Raw genomic sequence first — 25,466 nt, 5'->3', positions numbered from 1 at the left:
GAATGAACTGAACCAGCTACACCCAGCGAAAGAACTCTGGGAGATGATTATGAACCACTACATAGAATTCCCAATCCCTCTAATTTTGTCTGCCTGCATTTTTGATTTCCTTCACAGGCTAATTGTATACTATTTTAAAGTCCGATTCTTTTTGTACAGCAAAACAACTGTTTGGACATGTATACATATAGTGTGTTTAACTTATACTTTAACATATTTAACATGTATTGGTCAACCTGTCATCTGGGGAGGGGGAAGGAGGGGGAAAATTGGAACAAAAGGTTTAGTAATTGTCAGTGTTGTAAAATTACCCATGTACATATCTGGTAAATAAAAACTATTAAAAAAAACCAAAAAACATTCTAATACAGTGACTGAAAAAAAAAAAAAGATAAATTCCCTTTAGAACTTTACTTTTAGAACTTAGAACTTTAGCTTTAGAACTCAGGAGGTAGGACAGAATCAGCTCTTGTGATCCAAGAGATATTAGAAATGGAGGGACTTTGAGAGATTGGGGGGGAGAGGAGAGTACCTATAATTAGGTTGTCAAATCAGTTCAGAGATATTTCAAAATTCAGGGGGTTTGAAGGAATATAGGAGGAATCTCTTCAAAATCATTGATATTTATAAATGTTGGAGGCTTGGGCAACTAGCTTTTCTGTTCAGAATCCTAATTTATTTGACATGGAGAGGGCCTATTGGAGAGGAAGTGGGGACACCAGAGTAAGTTCTGATCATGCAGGTAATTTAAAATGTAAGGGTTTAGGGGGAATAGGATAAAGAGTCGATTCAGTTCTGATCAGTTATATATTTAGAAATAGAGAGCATTTGGAAGGATAAAGGGGAATGGCTAACTGCTGATTTTGGTAGGATGATAGTCATGTTAAATGTCAGAATGAGATATTTAGAAATAAAGAATTTTAAAATTTAGAAATATTCAGAAAATGGGGGTAACTGGAAGGGGGACTACAACCTACTGTGCAGGTAACAGGTAGAGACACTTAGATATGAGTAAGGTTTAGGGGGATGGGTAGGTAGTAGGCTGAGAATCTGTTTTTCTGATCCAAAGGGATATTGAGAACTGGAAGGAAATGGAGGTGGGTGCAATTAGAGGCTAGAACCTTTTTTAGTCAGATAAAGATATAGAAAGGAGTACTATAATTGGGCTTTCACATAAGAATCAGAAGATATAAACAGAGTTTAGGGAAAACAGATGAAAGGGTTGGAAATTAGTTCTCTTGAGAATCAAGGGGATGGATGGATAGGGTATGGGAAGTCAAAGGAAGGGAACAAATGAGTCTCTGGTCTAGATCAAAGAAAGTTATTTAGAAAAGTTAGAAAGAAAGTTTGGGAGAGACTGGAAGCAAAGCTATATCAGATCAGGATCGATGATATTAAGAAATGGAGCAAATCTCTGGAGCAAGCCTCTGGAGAAAGGAAGAAATAGCTATGCTGTACTTAGACCAGATATTCTAGTTACAGAGATTAGATATGAAGTTTGTGCGAAAAGGAGGACAGCTAAAATCAACAGATCCAAGCAGATCTTAAAATCTGTCCCTGCCACAATAAACAATGTATTATTTCCTTTAATAGAGACAGAAGGGGTTTAGGGCCTTGAGAACTAGATCTGTTAGAAATGGAAGGCTCTTGAGGGGATATAAAGAGAGGGCAAGGATGCTCTGCTGTTCAGAGACACTTAGAAATTAAGAAATTTGGAGGGGGGGAATAGGAAGGGGGCTAGAACTAGCTGTGCTGGTCAGAGATAGTTATGAATTATAGAAGTGACTCAAATTTATAATACAAGTCATTCCTCAATTGATAAATGGTCAAAGGAAATAAACAGACAAATTTTAGATATAGAAATTAAGAGGCAAGAAAAAAATAAATTGGAGGAATAGGTGGGATGGAGAGCCAGAATCAGCTATGCTGGTCAGAAATGGAGGGGAATGGAATAGATTAAGGGGGAGTGGAGAGACAATTCTTGCAGGTCAGAGATACTTAGAGGACATGAGGGAATAGGACAGGAGACAGATAATTTTGGTCAGAGATCTTAGGGGGGCAGAATGACCTGTCTCAGAAACTTAGAAATATATGGGGTGGCAAACAGGAAGGAGGTTTAAAGACAGTTCTGTTATTCAGAGATAAAAACAGAAGGGAGTTTTCGGTGATGGGAAGGGGGAGGGAAGCAGAACTAACTGTTCTGGTCACTAAATCAAGGAGGTTTGGAGAGGAAAGAGGAAACAATTTTGCTGATCAGACAGCTTAGAAATTGAGGTATACTACCACTACACACCTGTCAGATTGGCTAAGATGACAGGAACAAATAATGATGAATGTTGGAGGGGATGTGGGAAAACTGGGACACTAATACATTGTTGGTGGAGTTGTGAAAGAATCCAGCCATTCTGGAGAGCAATTTGGAATTATGCCCAAAAAGTTATCAAACTGTGCATACCCTTTGATCCAGCAGTGCTACTACTGGGCTTATATCCCAAAGAAATACTGAGGAGGGGAAAGGGAGCGTATGTGCCAAAATGTTTGTGGCAGCTCTTTTCGTAGTGGCTAGAAACTGGAAGATGAATGGATGTCCATCAATTGGAGAATGGTTGGGTAAATTATGGTATATGAAGGTTATGGAATATTATTGCTCTGTAAGAAATGACCAGCAGGAGGAATACAGAGAGGCTTGGAGAGACTGACATCAACTGATGCTGAGTGAAATGAATAGAACCAGAAGATCGCTGTACAGTTCAATGTTATATGAAGATGTATTCTGATGGAAGTGGATATCTTCATCATAAAGATCCAACTCACTTCCAATTGATCACTGATGGACAGAAACAACTACACCCAGAAAAGGAACACTGGGAAGTGAATGTAAATTGTTAGCACTACTGTCTATCTACCCAGGCTACTTATACCTTTGGAATCTAATACTTAATGCGCAACAAGAAAATGGTATTTACACACATATGTTGTATCTAGGTTATACTGTAACACATGTAAAATGTATGGGATTGCCTGTCATCTAGGGGAGGGAGTAGAGGGAGGGGGGGATAATTTGGAAAAATGAATACAAGGGATAATATTATAAAAAAAAATTTACTCATGCATATATACTGTCAAAAAAAACCTTATAAATAAATAAAATTTAAAAAAAAAGAAATTGAGGTATACTTAGAAAAGGAGGGGTCCCCATGTTTTACTCAGAGATGTTTAGAAATTCAAGGGGGCTTGGTGGGGATTGAAGGGGACTGGTAGGAACTCTCCTAGTCAAAGATACTTTAAGATGGAGGTGGTTTGAGAGGATGGAATGAGGTATCCACAACTACCTGTGCTGATCAGAGAAACAGGGGCTTCAAGAAGATAAAGGGGAGAAGGGTAGACAAAGACAATTCTGATCATCAGAGAAAACTCTACTAGTCAGAGAAACTTAGAAACTGAGAGCATTTGAGAAGTTATTAAGAGGTGGGGAGTGGGGGACCAGAGACAATTCTTATGTCAGAGATACTTAGAAATGGAACTTTTCATTGAGAGGAAGTGAGGCCCAGGATCAGCTATGCTAGTTAGAAATACTTATAAATAATAAAAGGGAAAAGGAGGAAAGAAGAGAAACAATTCTCCTACTCATACATAATTAGAAATTGGAAGGAATGGGGACCCAGAGCCAGTGGTACTGTTCAGAGATACTTAGAAATAGATAGATTTTAAGTGGGGAGGAAGGCACAGCAAAGATAATTCTACTGGTTAGATATTCTTCGAAATAGAGGTTGGGGATGGGGCTTAGAAGTGGCAGGGGGCAGAGACAATTCTGCTGGTCAGAGGTGCTTAGAAAGGGTTTTCATGGGAACTGAGTGTGGAGCACAACATAGCATTCTCACTCTCTGTTGTTGTTTGCTTGTTTTTTTTTCTCAATCTGATTTTTTCTTGTGCAGCAAGATAATTGCATAAGTATGTATATACATATATTGGATTTAACATATATTTTAGCATATTTAACATGTATTGGACTAACCTGCCAGCTAGGGGAGGGGGTAGGGGAAAAAAGGGGAAATTTTTGGAACAAAATGTTGAAAAATTACCTATGCATAGATTTTGTAAATAAGATTTTTATATGCTAGATAAAATGAATTATATATAATGTGCACATATGTCTGTATACATGTGTATATATATGTGTGTGTGTGTGTGTGTGTATTCGTCACTCTGTGGATGTATCACAAAATTATTTTCCCATTAAACTATAAGCTCCAAAAAAAAAAAAAAAATTAAAGGATTTGGCAAGATTGGGGACAGGATAGAAATAGTTCTCGTGGTTAGAAATGAAGAAAGTTTAAGGGGGATAGAGAGGGAAAATCCAGAACTAGATGTTCTGGTCAGGGTTGCTTAGTAATGGAGAGGGATGAGTGCTAGAACCAGCTTATAAATAAAAGGGATTTCAGAGGAAATCCAGGACAGGAAAGGAGGATGGGACTGAAGATAGTCTAGTCAGAGATATTTAGAAAATGGAGGTGGGGGGATCTAGAACCAGCTATATTATTAGGAGACATTGAGGAGTGGAGAGGGCTTTGAGGGAGAGGGCATAAAGATTATTCTCTTGATCAAAGATACTTAGAAATGAATGGGCCTTGTAAGGAAAGAAAAGGAGGGTAGAAACGGCTGTTTCAACAACAGAGGTATAACAGGGGCTTGAGAGGATGTGAAGTAGGGCTAGACCAAGCTGTGCTGATCAGAGATACTTAGAAACAAGGCTTGTTGGGATAGGAAGGGGGACAGAAACAATGTTGCTGGTCCAAGAGAATTAGAAATGAAAGGGGAGTTGGAGGGACAGAAATGCAGGTAATTAGGGCCAATTCCAATAGATGTGTAATGGAGAGAGCCATCTGCATCCAGAGAGAGGACTATGGGGATTGAATGTGGATCACAGAAAAAAAAAATAGTATTTTCACCTTTTTCTTATTGTTTATCTGCTTTTTGTTCTCTCTCTTTTTTTTATTAATTATAGTTTTTATTTACCAGATATATGCATGGGTAATTTTACATCATTGACAATTGCCAAACCTTTTGTTCCAATTTTTCCCCTCCTCCCCCCCCACAGATAGCAGGTTGACCAATACATGTATGCACTATCATTTTTTTTTTACCTCATTTTACTTGTGCAACATGAGAAATGTGCAAATATGTTTAGAAGAATTGTACATGTTTAACCATATTGGATTACTTGCTGTCTAGGGGAGCGAGTGACAGGAAGGGAGAAAAATTTGGAACACAAGGTTTTGCAAGGGTGAATATTGAAAACCATCTTTTCATGTATTTTGAAAATAAAAAGCTATTTAAAAAAAAAAAAACCAAAACACTCAACATGGGGCAGCTAGTTAATGAAGTGGACAGAGCACCAGCCCTGAAGTTAGGAGGACCTGAGTTCAAATTTGACTTCAGACACTTCCTGGCTGTGTGACCCCAGGCAAGTAACTTGACCCCAATTGCTTCTGGGGGAAAAAATCCTCACCACTTTTCCTATTTTGAAAATAAATATCTATTATTCAAAAGAATAAATACAATTCAAAAAATAAAGTAGCATGTATTCAGAAACAGAATGGGAATGTACAAACAGCTTGGCTGGTGTGAGATATTTGTAAACTGAGTGTGGACAAGAAGAGGGGAGACAGAACCAGCTATGCTGGAGGAGCTTGGGGGGAATAAAAAGGGAGGATAAAAACAACAGTTTTGAGATACTGAGAGAGGGGATTTGAGGTGACCGGAGTTTTGGATGTTTGTGCAGAACTAGCTATATATATATATATATATATATATATATATATATATATATATATATATATATATAAATCTATAAATGGGAAGGACAGAGACAGGTTTATTGTTCTTGTATGTTTACATGTATCTTTTTGCATGTATTTTGAAAATAAAAAGGTATTATAAAAAATACAAAGTAAGCTAGGTCCCCTGGTCTGGTTCCTGGTAGTCAAGGAGGTTTCTGCCAAATCCAGGTGAATAAATAATACTATATTGGTTAATTATTGCCTTTGATTCATATTACTGGCTCTTTGCCAGTATCTATCTATAAAGAACACAAGAAAGAAAAGGTATCCTTAAGTGGGGAGGTTGTGAATTTAAAAAAAAAAATACACTTTGATGAAAGGGGAGAAGGAGAGAGGAAGAAGGAAGAGAAGGGGGCAAGAGGGAGTGGGGAGAGGCAGAGGAATTAGCTGACCAGGACAGAGATTTATCAACAAAAAGAGTTTCAGGTGGGGTGAGGGGAATAGAGACAACTTCTAGCCAGACATACTGAGAAATTAGAGCTTAAGGGGTTTAGGGGAATGAAGTGGGGTACAGAAATAACTCTGGTCAGAGATACTTTAAAATGGAGAAGTCTTGGGGGACATAAGAATGGGGGAGCAGCAGCACCACTTCTGCTAGTCACAGTCACTTAGAAATGGAAGGTGTTTGAAGGAACAGAATGGAAAGGTACAGACAGCTCGGCTGTTGTGGGATGTTTGGAAACTGAGTATAGAGGGACAAGAAGAGGGGGGGCCAGAACCAGTTATACTGGTCAAAAAGGAATTTGGGAGAGGGGGTAGAAAGAAGGCCAAAAACGGGCTAAATCTGTGATACTTAGAAATGGAGAAGCTTGGGGGAATAGAAAGGGAGGGTAAAGACAATTCTGCTGTTCAGAGCAATTTTTAAATGAAGGGGTTTGGGGAGAGAGAAGGGAGGAAAAGTGACAGTTATTCTGGTCCGATATACTTCTTGGGGGCATAGAAAGGAAGGATAAAGGCAGTTGTTTGGTGATACATAGAAATAGGGAGGGTTTGAGGTGATAGAAGTAGGGGCCCTGCAGGACTAGCTATACTAGTCAGAATTTATATATATAATTAAATCTAAAAGGGTAGATAACTTTGATATTCTGATAAAGATTGGAAAGGATGAGGGAATAGGGAGGGTAGAGACAGCTGTGCTGTTGAGAGAAATTTAAGACAATTAGTTTGGGGGGGATAGATGCTGGACAGAGAGAAAAGAAAGAGGAGACAATGCTGCTCAGAGACTTAGAAAAGAAGGGTGTTTCAGGGGACCAGAAGTGGGACAGACAACTGGTCAGAGATCTTAGAAATTGAGTTTGATATACTGTATTACTTGCTGTCTAGGGGAGGGGGTGGGAGGAAGGAGGGAGAAAAATTTGGAACAAGATTTTGCAAGGATGAATGCTGAAAACTAGCTTTGCATGGATTTGGAAAATAAAAAGTTATTTTTAAAAATTGAGAGTTGGGGAGAGAGTAAGGGGATAGAAATAGCTGGGCTGGTCAGCAATACCTAGAAATGTATCTTGGAGGGATAGGAAAGATAAAGACAGCTTTGCTATTCAGAAATAGTCTAAGGGGACAGGGAGTGGGGGGCAGCACTAGCTGTGCTGTTAAGAGATACTTATAAGTTGAGGGGGTTTAGAGGGATGAGGAGGCCCCAGAACTAGCTGTGCTGCTCAGAAATACTAATCAATGAAGGAGATTTGGAGAAAAAAAGGGAGACAGAAACAGTTTTGCTGGTCAGGGACCTTAGAAATTGAGAATTGAACGGGGAGGAACATGGGGGACAGAGACAGTTCTGCTGTTGAAGGATACTTAGAAACTGAAGCAATTTGGGGAAAGGGCGGCAGCTGTGCTTGTCAGAGATACTTATCAATGCTGGGGATTTGGAGGAGGAAAGGAAAGTCAGTTTTGCAAGTCAGATATTTAGAAAGAGGGTATGAGGAGATAGAAAGGGGGAACAAATTCTGAGAGTTTGGGGAATGAGTTAAGGGGGGCAGAACCACCTGTACTAGTCAGACACTGAAATTAGAGGGAGTTTGAGGGAAGAGAAAGAAAAGAGACAATGCTCTTGGACAGAGATCTTAGAAATAGAAAGGGGTGAGGAGGGGTAAGAACTACCTATGCTAGTCAGAGATACATAGAAATGCAAAGGCTTTTAGGGAAATAGAAAAGGGGAAGCAGAAATAATTTCTGCTGCTCAAAGATACTTAGAAATAGGAGTTTAGGGACTAGCAATAGGTGGGGGTTTGTATCAGGTCTCTTAGTCACAAAGACATTAATTAGGATTGTAAAGTGTTTGTGAAATAGGAGGGCTGAAATCAGCAGATCTAAGAAGATTCTTAAAATCTGTGTCTGGAACTTAGTAAATGCTTTATCCAATCAATGTCATTTAGTTGGAAGAGGTTGGAATAATAGGAAGTGTGGTAGAAATAGTTCTGCAGACCAGAAAATAGAGGGGGCTTAGAAAGTGAGGCGAGGGAACAATCCAGAACCCACTCTGCTGGTCAGAAATACTTAGAAATGGAAGTTTTTTGGAGGGAAGAAAAAGCAGGCATGTGGATACTACCTAGTCTGCTGGTCAGAGATACCAGCAATTCTGCTATAACTCCACTTTTGAAAACAAATCTGTTCAAACACAATTGTCATGTTCAGGAAGATTTTGGCCCAGCACAATTTTCCTTTGCCAAGCCACAATTTCATCCTTGAGAAACAGTGAGAAACCAGAATACCACTTCAACACAACCTACATGCTGCCAGCCTTCAGACACCTACTTCTACAAGTCAGGTATTTATGCAAGGTAAAGTATCACATGTCTTCTCATCCTGTGGTACAGCAGGAAGAAAGCTGATTTGCCTTTACCTGCTTCTTCCACCAAGGTTGAGACTCAAGCCCTCAGGCCCACTTTCTTCCCACCAAGGCTCCACCCTGTCACCCACAGACCTGACTTTGCCAGCCCAAGGCCCTGTGTAGTTTTTAGGGGGATAGTTGTTTCTTAACCATTTAACATTTATAACACTGTACCATGATCTTTGTGTTGCTATTGAAATTTGGGAGTGCTGGGCACCTAAGCCTATTTTCTCAATAAGGCCTGTGGGTTATTACTTACTTTGGCTTACTAGGATAATTTAAGAATGAATGTCCTGTTATATATAATGTTCTGTTATACAGAAATTGTCTGTACTTGGAAATGGTGAAGGGAAAGGAAAGAGGGACTGAGGTGGCTAGAAGAGAGAAACGCAGGGAATTTGGGGGACGGGAGGAGAGGGAGACAGCACCAGTTTTGCTCATCAAAAATCACCTCAAAATGGCAGAGGTTTGAGGAGAAAGGAAGGGGAGTCCAGAATCAGCTGTTAGTTACACTTAGGGGGGGGTTGGTGGGGATTGGAAGAGGTGGGGCAGCTCTGCTGGTAAAATAAATAATCAAATAAAATAATAAATAATCAAATGAAATAAATAAAGTAAAGAATACTTTAAATATTGGCGTTTTGGAGGTTGGAAAGGAGGCTAGAATCACTACGGTTTACACTTAGAGATAAAAGAGAGGGCAGGGGAGGGCAGGGCAGATCCAAAGTATTTAGAATAATAGATTTGGCAGGGACAATAAAGAGAATCACAATAAGGCCGATTTAAGAGATAAGAGATGCAGATCAGGCCAGAGGTAATTAGAATTGGAGAGGGCTGGGCTGGGCTAATAGAACCTCTTTACCTGGTCAGTCAGAGGTATATAGAAAGAGAAGTTTGGAAGGTGGTAAGGGGAGAGCTATAATTCATTCAAGTGAGTTTCAAGAAATATTTTAAAATGCAATTCGTTTGAGGGTGTAGCAGGAGAGGGGTTTGGGGAAGGGACTGGAATCGCCTCTGGTTCTGAGTGGTAGATAGTAGACAAGATGGCTATGAGAGGGGTAAAATCAGCCGGCCTGTTTGGAATCGCAGGTGTTTGGAAACACAGGAGGAAGGAGGAGAGGAAGAGGTTAGCGAGATGTTTAGAGTTATATCCTGAGAAACGGGGAGGGATAGTGGGGATATGAAGGAGGGCTTTAATTCTCTTTTCTGTTGAGAATCAGATTTTTAAAATGAAAGTGCTTTGGTTGTTAGGACGGGAGCTGGAATCACTTCTTCGGTTTAGAATTCGAGATATTAAAAAGAGGCTATCTGGGAGCACAACAACTGCTCCTCATGAAATATTTAGAAAAGGGGCGTCTGTAGCCAAGAGCAGGCTGGCAGACTCAGTTCCCCCCACTTGGAGGGGCGGGAAGGTGGGCCGAGCTGCTGCCCGGGCACCAATGGGTGGCAGGTGGGCGGGCTAAGAGCGAGCGCCGCTGCCCTGCCCCAGGTGACATCACCAGCATTCCAAAGGGGAGGGGGGCTTGAATTTCCTTCCAGTGGCCCACCCCTCTCTTCCCTAGCCCCCACTAGTGGCACCAGGGAGATTTTTTTTCCAGAAGGATCTGGAAAAAGACGAGCAGCGCCATTTTGAGGGTGCGGTTTTACCTCAGCCTTAGCGGGTGGGGGGAAAGGGGGGAGACAGCATCGTCCAAAACAGCTAAAAGCGGAAAAAGCTCAGTCTGCATAGGGCGGCCTCGTCACCCCCCTGCCTCCCCTCTTCTGCTTAACTTCCCTTCTCTGGTGGCTGTCCGGATCACCCGGGGCTAGGTTTTCTAAACAGAAACGGTGCTCCCCTTTCCTGTCCCACCTCCTTAATCCCTGCTCCAGGTCCCCCCCTAATTCTGAGCCCCACTCACTGCAACCTTCCCCGGCCCCCCTCCCCACAAGCCTCCACAGACCCCTTCTTGGAGCCCCTCCGCAAAGTCCTGCTGGCCTGCAGCTTCCGCTGCCAGTGCACCGCCCCCCCAAGCCACTGCCGCCACTGCCACCATCGCCTCCTGCCTGTCCCCATCGTCCTCCACCCTTCATTCCCTTCTCTGTAATCCTCCTCGGCTCCTTCTCAGCCCTCAGGCTTCACAATCCTGGCTGCAACTGCTCCCCCCCCCCCCAGGCGCCTGTCCTCCCAAATCTGCTGGAGCTGGAGCAGCCACAGCAGCTGCATTCCCCTCCCCCCCAGCCATAGTGACCTCTTTCCACTTCCATAATCCTCCACAGCCCCAGGCTACACTTCCAGTCCTCACAGTCCTAAGGGGCTGTGGTCACCACCGCTGCACCTCCAAATCAGGCGCTTGTCCTCACAATCCTTGGGGCTGTGGCCACGCTCCGCCACCACCCCCAATTGGGCGCCTAACCTCACAACCCTGCAGAGCTGCCGTTACTACTACCGCCAGTCACGGTGGCCTTTTTTCGCCTGCCTGCGGCCACCACCTCCTTCCCTGCCCTTTCCCCCCAATTCCCAATTCTCTATCCCCTTCTGGCAATCCACATTTAATCCTTCCTGTGCCACCAGCAATTCTCCCCTAAAAACACTTTCCCTCAGCAATTAAAAAGAGAAAAGCTTTCCAGCCCTCACACACAATCACCTTAATTCACATCTCCAGCGTCAGCCAGTCTCTGAGGACCAAGAGGCAACCCCATGGGGTAGAAGGTAGCAATTTTGGCCACCGGGCTCTCCTCTCCTTCCCCCATTTGGAACAATTAAAAAATTTCCTATTCGCTGTCTCCCCCTCCCCAGACCCTTCTCAGTCCCTCATTGTTTCATCCCCGCTCCTCCTGGTCCTTCCCGCCATTTCCCCCTGTCCTACTGGGACTGCGGCTCCCCTTTCACTAACCTTTGTCTCCAGGTGCCTCCAGGGTGGTCCAGGTACCTCTCCAAGGCGCAGCTTTTCCTGCGGCACCCCTTAAAAAGGTGCGTCCACAGGTGGCGGGAGTGGGGGAGCCCGGTAGCCGCCGCTTCTGCGGGGCATCCACAGGTTCTTCCCACTGCGGTTCGCCGCTGCGGCTGGCTGGTTCTCGGGGAGCTATCGGAAAGGCTCCGCCGCGCGCGTGGCACCCAGAGGTTCGCCGCTTCTGCGTCCCCGGGTGCATGGGCTTCTGCGGCATCCACAGGCTCGTGGCACGGCGGCAGGCCGGAAGACTATCCGAGCGCCATCCGATGCCATCCGCCCACCATCCACAGAGAATCGCCTTTCATATCATCCAGGACCCTTTTCCGTCTTCAATGGTCATCGGCAGGTAACATCTTGAGAGCACCTTTTCTGTGGATTTAATTTAGAGGTCTGAGGCCTAAGGCCAGGAATGGCGCCAGTCACGGAGCAGCCGCTACAAGCGTCTAGCCACGACCAGCTCCAATGCCGCACTGCGGACCAGACCCAACTGACGTGGCTAAGTCCTGCGTTCTAAGTGGGCATGCGCAGGGCCATCCTCCCCTTAGTAAAGAAACCAAACCCCACCCACTTTGTCGCATTTGGGAGGAGCCTGCCTCCCTCTGCTCCCTCAGTTCCCGCCTCTGCACGGTCCCCCTCCCATCGAATTGCCCTGCAGCACCCTTCCTCCCGCCTCTGAAAAGTCCCCCTCCCATCGAATGGCTGTGGGGGGAAAAAAACACTTTTACGTTTCCCTAATGTCACATTATATTCAAAATATCCTCTCAATTCTTATGGATCTCCGAGTGAGTGGAATAACTTGCTTTTTCACTTTTGCTTTCTAAAAGTAACAGTTATGTTGTTGGATATGCAGAGTCAGCTTTGGGTAACCGGGAGCCCTCTGCCCCTCTGGTCTCTGGGTTAACTGACCTTACCGCTTTGACGATCTTGCTTCTGAAGGTTTGAGTCCCCACTTCTTGGCTCATGGGTCCGCTGAAGCCGAGAAGATAGCCGCGGCGGACCCGCTGCTGCCGCCGCCGCCACCGCCGCCGCCGCCGCCACCACCGCTGCCGCCGGGCGGACCATGCAGGCGTGGGGAGGTTTGGAATTCATTTTCTTTCTGTGGAGTGAAAATGATTCTTCCATTTATCAAACATCTTTGAGCTTCCTTCTCTCCCCAATTATCCGGGCAAATTTTTGTAGCCCCCCCTCTACCCTCCCCCCTCCCACTACCTCCCCTGTTTTACCTCTTCTCGCTCCAATCCCTCCGCTGCTGGCTTTGAAAATGGCCACCAAGGTGCCCTTGAGCCCCCTTTCCAAGGGGGCTGGGGGCTCCGCCCTCCCCATCACCGCTTTTCACCCAATGCCCACTCAGCTGCCCATTCATGGCAAAGCTGCTCCCCCCCACCCCCAACTACCCCTTTATCTTATTCCTCCCCCCAACGCCTCCTTCCTCCAGCACCTGTTTCCAACCGCCACTCCGGTCCAGTTCCCTGACCAGCCTTGCTAGAATGTTCCGCGCAGCCCCCCTCCTTTAACTACGTGAGGCGGTCTGAAGTGGCTCACACCAGTTCCCCACCTAGCAAAGGGCTTAATTCCTCCCCCTCAGTATCCCTGAGTGACTAAGGAAGGGCACTTGTTGGGGCCACAGACTACATACCTGGAAGAGCCTCGGTGTCTCCGTTTCTCAGCATCGGGGACCCTCTCAACAGCCACAGGTTAACCAAAGCCAGAAAGGACTTTATAAGAGAGTCTCAGCTTGTCAACGTCAGGGGCTTTCTGGCAATCACAGCCTGACAGAGCTGGAAGGGACCTGAGTCCCCAGCCTTAGAAACCTTAGAATTCAATCGATGTCTTCAAATTCTAATTACAAGGTGCTCTTTCCTCGGTTATATATGTGTGAAACACTCCCTATTCCCCTAATTCAGTTCAAAGAATACTTTTTATTTTTATTTTTCCTGAGGCTGGGGTTAAATGACTTGCCCAGGGTCACACAGCTAGGAAGTGTTAAGTGTCTGAGACCAGATTTGAACTCGGCTCCTCCTGACTTCAAGGCTGGTGCTCTATCCACTGCGCCACGTAGATGCCCCCACATAATCCTTTTTAAATGTCCACTATGTGTTAGGAATTATATCAAAGCTGCGTCCGCCCCCCCCCCCCCCAAAAAAAAAAAAAGCCCTGTCCCTGTCTTACCTTCCAGGAGGAGAGACATAACATATACACATAGCTAAATAGACACAGAATGACAGTATCAGGCAGGAGAAAAGAAGCACTACAACAACTGAGGTGATTGGAAAGGCTTTGGGGAAATGGAGGGAAAGGGCATCTGATAGAAGCTTTGAGGGAACCTAGGGATCTCCGTGGCAAAGGGCAGGAGGCCAAGGAAGGAGAGGGGAAATGTAAGAAGAGCTTCTGTGAAAGCCTAGAAAGTGGGAAATAGAATGCTGATTTAGGGGAACAGCAAATAGGCCAGTTGGCAGGAACTTGGTGTTCGTGAAAAGGAGGAATATGAAATCACCCTGGAAAGGTAGATGGGAATCAGGTTGTAGAGGGATTTAAATAAATATCACACTGACGAATTATCTTATTCTCCTGATGGTAGGGAGCTATTGAAGGTTTTTGAGTATGGGAGTGACATGAATAGATATTCTATAAAAGATTTGTGGGAAAATACAGCTCAGAGTCGCACAGAGTTTTCAAAAAGTTTCTGGATAAAATCACAGATCCATCAAAGTATCAAGCAGTGGCTCCCAGCACTTTATAACTGCTGTGTTTTGATTTCATGAGTTTGAGCATTTTTTTCTAGATCCTTGTCTTTTCTTGTTTGATTGCCTATTTTATAGCCAGTGAAAGATTGTTCATTAGAGACCAGGTAATAATGAGCAAACTTTTATTAGTTTGTAATTTAGGCCTGATGACAGTATCGTGATAGAAGTCAGAGGGGCTAGGGCTAATCTGGCCTCAGCCTCTATCTTGGAGGGACAATTTGGGAAATCAAGTTTTTGACAGTTGTGTTTATTCTCAGTCTTTTCCCCTCACAAAACATTGTAACCTCTACTACTTTCTTCCTGTGGTGTTTCACAGGGGATGTGAAGATCACCCTGGGCCCCGCCAGCTATGTCAGAAGAGCCCAAGCTCTGGCAGATTCTCCCAGGCTGAGACAATGTGGATACTACTGGAAATCAGCTGAGGTCACGTCAGGAAGGAGCATCCTCAAAATGGAAACCAAGAGATGGTAGGGTTTGGGGCCACCACCATGGGATAAACTAGTTATCATTGGAGGGTAATCATGAGCTTCCACTTCCTCTCAGTTCTAGATCTCGGATACTCTTAATCTCATCCCTCTTAGCTGTAGCTTTTGAGGAAATGGTGACTTTTCTTCTCACCAAGATCAACAGGTTCACCCTTTTACTTCTCCCCCAGATCCTATCCCCTACTGTCTCCTTTAAGAGCATAGTCCCTGAAAGGAACCCATATGTACAGAAATGTTTGTGGCAGCCCTTTTTTAGTGGCAAGAAACTGGAAACTGAATGGATGCCTATCAGTGGGAGAATGGCTGAATAAATTATGGTATATGAATGTTATGGAATATTATTATAAGAAATGATCAACAGGATGATTTCAGAGAGACCTGGGGAGACTTATATGAACTGATGCTGAGTGAAATGAGCAGAACCAGGATGATCAATTCTGATGGACATGGCTCTCTTCAACAATAAGTTAATTCAAACCAGTTCCAATTATCCAGTAATGAAGAGAGCCATCTACACCCAGAGAGAGGCCTGTAGGAACTGAGTGTGGACCACAACATTGCATTTCCACTCTTTTTGTTATTGTTTGCTTGCATTTTTGTTTTCCTTCTCAGTTTTTGTTTTCTTTCTAGACCTGATTTTTCTTGTGCAGCAAGATAATTGTATAAATATGTATACACATATTGAATTTAACATATTTAACATGTATTGGACTACCTGCCATCTAGGGGAGGGGATGGAGAGAAGGAGGGGAAAATGTGGAACAGAAGGTCAATGTTGAAAAAAATTACCCATACATATGTTTTGTAAAAACAAAGAGCATAGTCCCTCAATCATACCCCACTCCTGATTGATTTTATCCTTGTCTCCCTCCCTTGCTGCCTACATATACTAGCCAATTAACAAGCCTTTAATCAGGTCCTATTATGTAAAACTCATTGTGCTAAGCACTTGAGGATACAAAGCAAAAGCAAAAATACTCTGTCTCCAAGGGGTTAGATTCTATTATGGGAGACAAAGTAGATACAAGGCCTCAGCTCAAGGAAAGGGATACATGCAGAAGAAGTGGATAGATATTGTATAGCCAAAACAAACAATTGTAACTGATTGGCTATTGGGAAACATGAAACATAGGAACAAATAATAACTTCAAGGTTGGGAATCCAGGTGAGCAGGATGGTTGTGCCCTCAAGAGAAATAGAGAAAAAAACCTTCATGAGAAGACATTTGAACTAAAACTAGAAGAAAACTACAGATCTTGGAGACGAAGTGAGGACAGAATGCATTCTAGATATATGAGTCCACCATTGCCAAGGTTCAGAGCTAGGAGATAGAAGTCCCCATGTAAGGAAGAAAAAAGACCAGTTTGGTTGGCCTAGAGAAACTTCAGAGGGAAGTAATGTAAAATAAAGTGGGAAAGATAAATGGGAACCAAATTGTGAAAAGCTTAGAATGCCAAATAGAAGTTTCTTTCTCTCCCTCCCTCCTTGTCCTAGGAGGGTTTTCTTTTTTCTTTTTCTTTTTTTTTAATTTTCTTAAAACTTTTTATTTACAAAACATATGCATGGGTAATTTTTCAACATTGCCCCTTGCAAAACCTTTTGTTCCAAATTTTCCCCTCCTTCCCCCCATCCCCTCCCCTAGCTGGTAGGTAGCCCAATACATGTTAAATATGTCAAAATATATGTTAAATCCAATATGTGTATACATATTTATACAGTGATCTTGCTGCACAAGAAAAATCTGATCAAGAAGGGGAAAAAAAACAAAATGCAAGCAAACAACAGAGTGAAAATGTTATGTTGTGGTCCACACTCAGCTCTCATGGTTCTCTCTCTGAACAATTGGAACTGGTCTGAATCACCTCATTTTTGATGAGAGCCATTTCCATCAGAATTGATCATAATCTTGGTACTGCCATGTACAATGATTTCCTGGTTCTACTCACTTCACTCAGCATCAGTTCATGTACGTCTCTCCAGACCTCTCTGAATCATACTGTTGGTCATTTCTTATAGAGTAATAACATTCCATAACATCTATATACCATGACTTATACAGCCATTCTCCACCTGATGGGCATCCACTGAGTTTCCAGTTTCTTGCCTCTACAAAAATGGCTGCCACAAACATTTTTGCACATGTGGGGCCCTTTCCCTCCATAGAAGGTTTTTCTTTTTTATTTATTTATTTTTATTATAGCTTTTTATTTACCAGATATATGCATGGGTAATTTTTCAGCATTGACAATTGCAAAACCTTTTGTTCCAACTTTTCCCCTCTTTCCCCCCACCCCTTCTCCCAGATGGCAGGTTGACCAATACATGTTAAATATGTTAAAGTATAAATTAAATACAATATATGTATATATGTCCAGTTGTTTTTCTGTACAAAAAGAATCGGACTTTGAAATAGTGTACAATTAGCCTGTGAAGGAGATCAGAAATGCAGGGGGATAAAAATAGAGGGATTGGGAATTCTATGTAATGGTTCATAGTCATCTCCCAGAGTTCTTTCACTGGACTCTGGTTCAGCTTTCAACCTTTCAACCTTTCGCTGGTTCAGTTCATTACTGCTCTGTTGGAACTGATTTGGTTCATCTCCTTGCTGGAGAGGGCCACGTCCATCAGAAATTGATCATCATATAGTCTTGTTGTTGAAGTATACAATGATCTCCTGGTTCTGCTCATTTCCCTCAGCATCAGTTCATGTAAGTCTCTCCAGGCCTTTCTGAAATCCTCCTGCTGGTCATTTTTTACAGAACAGTAATATTTGATAACATTCATATACCACAATTTATTCCACCATTCTCCAACTGATGGCTATCCACTTAGTTTCTAGTTTCTGGCCACTACACTACTATGGCTGCCATAGACATTTTTTGCACCTGTGGGTCCCTTTCCCTTCTTTAAGATCTCTTTGGGATATAAGCCCAGTAGTAACCCTGCTGGGTCAAAGGGTATGCACAATTTGATAACTTTTTGAGTATAGTTCCAAATTGCTCCATAGGAGGTTTTTCTTAACACAAATACAAATGTGCAAAGTAGTTTACTAATTTTCTTCACTCCTTAGGTGAGCATTTCTCCAAAGGATGATGTGGAAGGCTCTATAATTCTTAGAGGAAACACTGAATGATATCTACATGGTAAGGACTCATCACTTTAATATTGAGAATCAACAGTGTCATCAGTCCACAGTGCAGCATGGATTTTCTTCTCATTGCTTCCGTAAGTAATATTGCTGTTCATTTCAGTTATGACCCATTCTTTGTGACCAATTTTCTTGGCAAAAATACTGGAGTGCTTTGCTATCTCTTTCTCCAGCTCATTTTACAACTGAGGAAACTGAGGTAAATGGTGAAATTACTTGCCCAGGGTCATACACCTAATTCAGGTCTCCTGATTCCCAGCCTGGCACTCTATCCACTGGGCCAACTAGCTGCCTATAACAAATACTGGGATCCAAATTTGGCCCTTGGATCATCTTTGCATCTAGCTGTCAATATCTCTTGATGAGTTTATGCTTCTTTTGCTTGATCTTAACAGTCAGTGACCAAACATTTTCTGTGACAATCATTGTACTAAGTGCTGGGATGCATAGAAACATCTCAGTAAAAAACTTCTGGTGTTTCCCACAATTTTCCGTGTTTCCTCTCAATGGGAAGTGGGGTAGGGAGGGAGGAAGGGAGAGAATTTGGAACTCAAAATTTTCAAAAACAAATGTTAAAAACTGTTTTACATGTTAACTTGGGAAATAAAATAAAATGGCAAATTAAAAAAAGAAAGAAAGAAACTTTTGGTGAAGACTTTCTCCCAAAGCAGATCATAGTTTATAATTTATCCTGGATCATTCACAGTCAGTCAAAGAGCATTTGTTCAGCACTTAGTATGTCAGGCACTGGGCTAAGCACTAGAAATTTAAAAAGAAAAAAAGCAGAAAAGAGTTCCTGCCTTCATGCAACTCTCATTTTAACAGAGAAGAAAACATGTAAATAAATCAGAACCTAAGGGCTACAAAGTAGTAGGAAGGGAAGGCCTTAGGAGATTGGGGGGGGGGGGGGGTTCTGGGAATGCAACTAGGTGGTGCAGTACATATAGAAGGTTGAACCTGGAGTCAGGGCAACCTCATTTCAAATCTGACCTCAGCCACTAACCTGTGATCATAGGCAAGTAATTTAATCTTTCTCTCCCTCAGTTTCCTCATCTAAAAAGATGTTACTAATAGCACCTAACTTTACTACTAACACCTAACTCTGGGGCTCTTGTGTGTAAATAATATGTGTGAAGCCAACTTTTGCCAATTTTAAAGTACTGTATATATGCTTTTAAAATTGCCTTCTCATTGCTCATATTTGAGTTTCATATTAAAGGAAGTCAAAGAAAATAAGACGGAGATGCAAGGACAGGGATTTCCAAACAAGGAGACATTGAATGCAAAAGCACAGAGAGAAGAGATGAAGTTACATGCTTGAGGAGCTATAAGGAAACTAGAGGAACTAAATTGCCAGGAATATGAGAGGGAACCAAGTATAAGAAGATTGGTAAAGAAATGTCAAACACAGGACTTTCTATTTACTCCTCAAGATATTGAGGTAATAAGGAGCCGCTAGGGGCAGTGAGGTGACACTACAGTGGAAAGAGTGCTGGGCTTGGAGTCAGGAGGACCTGAATTCAAATCCAACCTCAGACACTTCTAACTAGGTGACCCTGAACACATTACTTCACCCTGTTTACCTCCATTTCCTCCTAAAATAGGCTGGAGAAGGAAATGACAAACCCCTATAGGATCATTGCCAAGAAAACTCCAAAATGGGGTCATGAATATTTGAACACAACTGAAATGACTGAACAGCCACAAAAATAAGGAGTCACTAGAGTCATTGACAGTTCAACAAACATAATTAGACCTACACTTTCAAAAAAGTAGCTTGGCAGCTGAATGAAGGATGAATTGAGAAGGGAGACTTGAGGCAAGGAGACCAGACTAGGGGTTAAGAGATTACATACTCCAGGCCCTAGATTGGGTGATAAAATTTGGAATATTTCAAAGAAGGAGAAGTTACTCAAGTGCTATGAGGAGAATCTGAAAATGGGAAGAACAAGGAATATTCCAACTTCTCTGCTGTGACCAGTGAGTCTTGGGTATTGGCAAAAATTTCCCCAGAACTGGAAGGAATGGCAAGTGAGGTGATTTCATCAGAAGGGACTTATATCTTGGTGAGGATTTGAAGATAGAATAGGTTTGAGATGAAAGGAAGTTCATACTTTTGAAGCAGGAATTCCAGAGGGCACAGTGGAAAGGGCAGGCACGTGTGGAAGAAGTCATTACAGAGTGGGGGTGAGGTTGAGCTGGAATACTGTAAGGGAGGGACAAGTTGGGATAGAGGCATGTGTCTAATTTCACTGTTGTAGAATGGACTTTTGAGTTTCCTTTTTGATAACTTTAGGCTTTTTGAGGGCTCTGAGGACAGCCATATTGCTGCAAGAACAAAACAGCACTCTTCTGTATGGGCACTGTGGAGGGAAGGGGAGAGAAAATACTCTCCAAGACATTTCAAACGTTATTAACAGTCTCAACAATCATAGCCACTAGTTCTCTCAGTACCCTAGTAAGTAATACATATGATCTTAGTTTTAGAATTCAAAAAGACCTTAGAAGCTTTCCATTACAACCCCATCATTCTTGAATCTCTGAAGCATTTGATAGTGCTGCCTTTACTCTCTTGCTGAACATTCTTTCCTCCCATTCAATATGATCACATCTTTCGCCAAAATCTAACCATCTCCTTAACTTTTCTTAATCTTTTTAGGATATTACTAATGGTAGGTTGACCCAAGTCTCTTGGTGTTATATCTCATTTATCTATCCTCTTTTCTCTACTCACATGGCCACTATTTTCATTCAGACCTTCTTCACCGTTTACCTGATTACTGAAGTAGCCTGATGATTAGATGCTTGGCTACCAGGCTCCCCCCAATCCGATCCAACCTCTATATTGCTGCCAAACTACATAGCTTAAAGCAAAGCTAACCATTTTGTTGCTCTGTTCAGGAAGCCTCAGGGATACCTAATTGCTCCTAGAATAAAATACACATTCATCTTCATATTATTTAAAGCCCTTTACATTATGGCTCTAACTTATCTTTCCAGAGGGTTTTCGTCGTACTCCTCATTCATTCTCTATTCAAACTGATCTCTTGTGCCCTATATGTGACATTCCATCTCTTCCCTCCATGAATTTCCATAAGCTAGTCTCCATGCCTGGATTGCACTCACTCATCATTTCTACCTCTTGAAATCCCTAATGCCTTTCAAGACTCAGTTCAGGTGAATTCCTTTAAGAGGTCTTTCTTGACCCCTTTCTTCCCCAGCCACTTCCCATTAGATGTGAATATGGTCCTTCCACTGACATTGTTTTTGCCATGTCTATATTTTGTATGAAAGGTAGCGTTGTGTGAAAGCTGGACTCAGAATCAGGAAGTATTAGCCTCATATCCCGCCTCTAATACTTCCTAACTATAAGACCTAGATTTCACTGCTCATGGCCCAGGCAACTCTCTAAGACTAGAAGGAACTCATCTTCATTGATAAAGGGAATTTCCTCACTGGAAGTTCCCTACACCAATAAAATTATAGATCTATACAGTGTGTGTGTGTGTATAGGTAGGTAGTTAGGTGGCGTAGTGAATAGATGGCTAGGCCTGGAATCAGGAAGATTTGACTCAAATCTGGACTCAGACTCTCATTACTTACATGACTGTGGGCGAGGCACATAATCTCTGCCTCAGTTAATTCAATTGTAAGATGAGAATTTATAATCCTATTTCCCAAGATCATTGAAAGGATCATAAGATATTTGTAAAGCATTTAGCATAATGCCCAGTGTAAACACTATATAAATGCTATCTATTTCTATTCTCTATATATAAACATATACAATTATCACTTCCACATCACAACTTTCCTCATCTCAGTTTGAATATTTCACAGGTTTGCAGCAGAAATTAAATTTGAATTTTTTTTTGAAATTTTGCAGAAATCACAAACATGTGAAGGCAAGCTAATGACACAGAAAAAGTTTAAAAACTCAGAAATGTACAAAATATATGTTTAATATTGTATAATGTCAAGAAAAAAAGAAAAGGAAATCTGTGATACCAGGAGACTTCTTCTCTGGTACCAAGGGAGAGCTAAAACATTTTATTCAAATGAAAGAGATTGAGGGAAAACTTTTTTTCTTTCTTTTCTTTTTATTAAAACTTTTTAATTTTCAAAAGATATGTATGGATAATTTTTCAACATTAACCCTTGTAAAACCTTGTGTTTCATTTTTTTCTCCCCTTCTCCCCACCCTCTCCCCTAGATAGCAAATAATCCAATATATGTTAAATCCAATATATGCATACATATTTATAAAATTATCTTGCTGCACAAGAAAAATCAAATCAAAAAGGAAAAAAATGAGAAAGAAAATTAAATGCAAGCAAACAACAAAAAGAATGAGAACGCTATGTTGTGATCCACACTCAGTTCCCACAATCCTTTCTCTGGGTGTAAATGGCTCTCTTTGTCACAAGATCATTGGAAGTGGTCTGAATCGTTTCATTGTTGAGAAGTGCTACATCCATCAGAATCGATCATCGGATAATCTTGCTGTTGCCATGTATAATGATCTCCTGCTCATTTCACTTAGCATCAGTTCATGTAAGTCTCTCCAGGCCTCTAACAATAATATTCCATAACATTCATATACCATAACTCATTCAGCCATTCTCCAACTGATGTGCAGCCACTCAGTTTCCAGTTCCTTGCCACCAAAAAAAGGGCTGCCACAAACATTTTTGCACATGTGGATGTCTTTTCCTTCTTTAAGATCTCTTTGAGATACAAGCCCAGTAGAAACATTGCTGGATCAAAGGGTATGCACAGTTTGACGGCCCTTTGGACTCAGTGAGGAAAAACTTTAAAAAAAAATTTAAGAACAATCCAAGAATAACAATATTATGAAAAGAACATCAACCAACTAGAATAGGAGATCCAGAATCTTAAGGAGGAAAATGACTCCTTGAAAACTACAATTGGCTAAGGAAAAGCCAGCAAAATTATAAGAGATCAAGAAATAATCATACAAAATATAAACACTGAAAAAATAGAAGAGAATGTGAGATGTCTCAAAAGAAAAACAACAGATCTGGAAAACAGATCAAGAAGAAAAAATATAATAATAGGACTACCTAAAAGCTATGATCAAAAAAAGAATCTCAATATAACAATACAAGAAATAACTTTTTTTTTAATTATAGTTTTTATTTACCAGATATATGCATGGGTAATTTTATAGCATTGATAATTGCCAAACCTTTTGTTCCAAGTTTTCTCCTCCCCACCACCAAGATGGCAAGTTGACCAATACATGTTAAATATATTAAAGTATAAATACAAGAAGTAACTTAAGAAAATTACCTCAAAGTGTTAGAAGAGGGGAAAGTAAAAATAGAAAAAGATCTATCAATCATCTGAAAGAGATCTTATGAGAAAATCCTACAGGAATATCAAAGCTAAATTCCAAAATCTCCAGATCAAGAAAATATTACAAGGAAAAAGAAAAAAAAATTCAATTATGATGAAACAACGATTAGAATCAAACAAGATTTAGCAGTGGCTACATTAAATGACCACAGGTCTTGGAATACTATATACCAAAGAGCAAAAGAGCTAGGGTTTTGGCCAAAAATATCACACCCAGAAAAATTAAACATTAATCCTGGATGAAAAAAAAAAAGTATATTCAAAAAATTGAAAGACTTACAGGATTTTGTTGAAAATTTGACATATAAGATCCAAGAGAAATATCAGATAAACATCAAAGTTTAATTTCAAGGAACTCAATAAGGACTTTTATACTTTTCCAAATATATGTTTGTTCCTTCTGTAACTCATTCTGATATGAGTAAGATTGTAGAACTACCAGCCCTCCTCTCCTGTCTAATTTCTTTTTTAGGGGAGCTGTGATATTATGGGTATGAGCACTCCTTCCACAGCAACACATCAGAAGGTCTTTCAGTTGAGTCTTTATGATTGACATTAGTCTGTGACTTGAATAAATCCTCCACAGAGGGTCCACTTCTAGGTCTTACAATAGGTTGCTCAGTTTTAGGAAAATTGTCGATAAGCTGGAGAGCATCCAGGCTGCTTGGACAGAATGATGAATAGGCTCAAGATCAAGCTTAGGAGAAATAGTTGAAGGAACTTGAGGAATAGATTTGGTAGAGAGGGGTGGGGAGAGAACAGAAGAGGAGAACATGATATTTGTCTACATTTATGCAATGGACCAATGTGTCAAAGAAGGATCCAACCTGTTCTGCTTGTTCCTAGAGGATAGAACTAGAAGCAAAGTATCAGAGAGACAGGTTTTGGCTTATCAAGAAAAGCTTTCTCACTAGTAGAGCTATACCAGCATGGAATGAGCTGCCTTGGGAGAGAGTGAACTCTCCCTCCAAAGTTTTCAAGCAGAAATTGGATGTCCACTTATCTGGCATATAGAAATGATTCAAATTCAGGTATGGACTAAATTGTCTCTGATGTTCCTTGTAGCCCTAAGATTTCATGTTTCTGTCACATGTGCTTCCTTTCCATTCTGTCACCATATTAGGAACTGGAAAGAGATCCTTCATTGAGAACCAACAGTTCAAAGGTGCTCATATATAGTCTGAGAATTCAGATTTAAACCACTCCATTTGCCCCACTTCACAAAGGTGACCAGAAGCTGAAGGAGGTGGCAAAGGGGGCAATTTGTCTAATTGTGGATTGCCTAGATGTATGAAATTGGTACCTATATAAAAACATGGCATATTTGTACTTAACTGAGAAATCAGTAGATAGATGTGAAAATGAAAGAGTAGGACTGATTATAGAGGCAATCCACTAGAAGGGAAGAGCTTGAGCATTTAAGAAAATAAGTCAGCCCCCAGCAGTGTTGCTACTGGGCTTGTATCTCAAAGAGATCTTAAAGAAGGAAAAGGGACCTGTATGTACAAGAATGTTTGTGGCAGCCCTCTTTGTGGTGGCCAGAAACTGGAAACTACGTGGATGCCCATCAATTGGAGATTGGCTGGAAAAATTGTGGTATATAAATAGTATGGAATATTATTGTTCTGTAAGAAATGACCAGCAGGATGAATACAGAAAGGCCTGGAGAGACTCACAGGAACTGATGCTGAGTGAAATGAGCAGGACCAGGGGATCATTATACACTTCAACAACAATACTATATGATGATCAATTCTGATAGAGGTGGCCATTTTCAACAATGAGATGAACCAAGTCAGTTTCAACAGAGCAGTAATGAACTGAACCAGCTACACCCAGCGAAAGAACTCTGGGAGATGATTATGAACCACCACATAGAATTCCCAATCCCTCTAATTTTGTCTGCCTGCATTTTGGATTTCCTTCACAGGCTAATTGTCCATTTCAAAGTCCATTTCTTTTTGTACAGCAAAAGAACTGTTTGGACATGTATACATATATTGTATTTAATTTATACTTTAACATATTTAACATGTATTGGTCAACCTGCCATCTTGGGGGGGGAGGGAGGAGGGGAAAAATTACAACAAAAGGTTTGGCAATTGTCAATGTT

At 41.5% G+C, this 25,466-nt stretch overlaps 1 long non-coding RNA gene across 1 annotated transcript in view; it reads left to right on the top strand.

The window, feature by feature from the left end:
* Positions 1–14,668: 14,668 nt before the first annotated feature.
* The window catches only part of LOC141549145 (uncharacterized), a 29,984-nt gene continuing 19,186 nt past the window's right edge, over positions 14,669–25,466 (top strand). The window contains exons 1-2 of the long non-coding RNA XR_012484236.1: positions 14,669–14,808; positions 17,897–17,969. This is a non-coding gene — a long non-coding RNA (uncharacterized LOC141549145). The remainder of the gene's footprint in view (positions 14,809–17,896; positions 17,970–25,466) is intronic.

This window comes from Sminthopsis crassicaudata, chromosome X (genome assembly GCF_048593235.1).
Source record: "Sminthopsis crassicaudata isolate SCR6 chromosome X, ASM4859323v1, whole genome shotgun sequence".
Taxonomy (NCBI): Eukaryota; Metazoa; Chordata; class Mammalia; order Dasyuromorphia; family Dasyuridae; genus Sminthopsis; species Sminthopsis crassicaudata.
This window is presented reverse-complemented; position numbering and strand designations above follow the sequence as displayed.